Source organism: Pteropus vampyrus, unplaced genomic scaffold (assembly GCF_000151845.1).
Source record: "Pteropus vampyrus isolate Shadow unplaced genomic scaffold, Pvam_2.0 Scaffold35, whole genome shotgun sequence".
Classification (NCBI taxonomy): Eukaryota; Metazoa; Chordata; class Mammalia; order Chiroptera; family Pteropodidae; genus Pteropus; species Pteropus vampyrus.
Window position 1 is genome coordinate 3,915,295 of NW_011888816.1, and position 1,510 is coordinate 3,916,804.

Here is a 1,510-nt window from a genome sequence, read left to right on the forward strand (position 1 = left end):
ACTCCCTCCCTGTGACGCTCCAGCCTGCATTTCCTCTGGCTGCTAAGTGTGTGTTCTGTGGGCGCAGTTCACCACTCTCTTCTTTCTTGTTTTGTGCCCTCTCGCCAACATTTTCTGCTCCGGCTCAACTGAAAACCCCTCTTGGTGGCCCAGGCGTCTCCCTTCTGCCCTAGAGCCACATGGCCAAGGCCTCTGTTTCCCCTCGATAGTTCTTCCCCAGGGGCCAAATTCTGTGTGCTGATGTGACTTACCGTTTACTGGCTCCATCCACACCCGTCCTAGCACCCACTTCCCATCTGGTGTCCCTTATCTCCTCCGGTGACACTCGTATCTGCCCTCCCGCCCAAGTAAAAACGTCAACAAAATTTTTGACTCCTTCCTTTCTCTTCTCTTTACATCTAATCCGGCCACCAAATCACCTTTATAGTTTACGCCAGGCTTCTCTCATGTCTGCTTTTCTTCCCTCTGATCTTCATGGAGATTGGCCTAGAACTGCTGAGCCAGGTGCCCCTGAGACTCTGCCAAGCTCTCCCTCACCTCTGAATCTTTCTTTAAACTGTTTTTTTTTTTAAACTATATATATTCAGAGTGTATAGTTTGATGATTTGATATATACATTGTGACATAACCATCACGGTCAAGCTAATGAACATATTCATTACCTCACATATAATGAACATATTCATTACACACACACACACAGACACACATGCACAAATAGTAACTATTTGTGAACAGATATATGAAAAGGTGCTCAACATCACTATTTGTGCATGTGTGTCTGTGTGTGTGTGTGTATGACGAGAACACTTAGAATCTATTCTCTTAGCAAATTTCAAGTATTACAGACAGCATTGTTACCTCCAGTCACCATGCTTTCTTTATGTGAGATCTCCAGACTTATTCATCTTGCATAACTGAAACTTCGTACCTCTCTACTCACATATCCCAACCTCCACGCCCCGCCCCATCCACAGGCCCTAGTAATCACTGTTCTACTCTCTGGTTCTATGAGTTTGACTATTTTATAGTCCACGTATGAGTGAGATTATACAGTATTTGATTTTCTGTGTCTGGCTTATTTCACTTAGCACAATGTCCCCCAGGCCATCTATGTTGTTACAAGTGACAGGATTCCCTTATTTTTTAAGGCCAAATAATATTCCATTATATGTATACATCACATTTTCTTTATCCATTCATTCATCCATGGATATTTTGGTTGTTTCCATGTCTTGGCTACTGTAAATAAGACCACAATGAACATAGGTGTGCGGATATCTCTTTGAGATCCCGATTTCAGTTCCTTTGGACGTATACTCAGAAGTGGAACTGCCGGATCATTGGGTAGTTAGTTCTGTTACTAATTTTTTGAGGAACCTCCATACTGCTTTCCATAATGATCGTAACGGTTCACATCCTCACCAACAGCGTACAGGGTTCTCTTTTCTCTACATCTTCACCGACACTTCTCTTGTCTTTTCACATATTTGTTAGCCATCCTAACAGG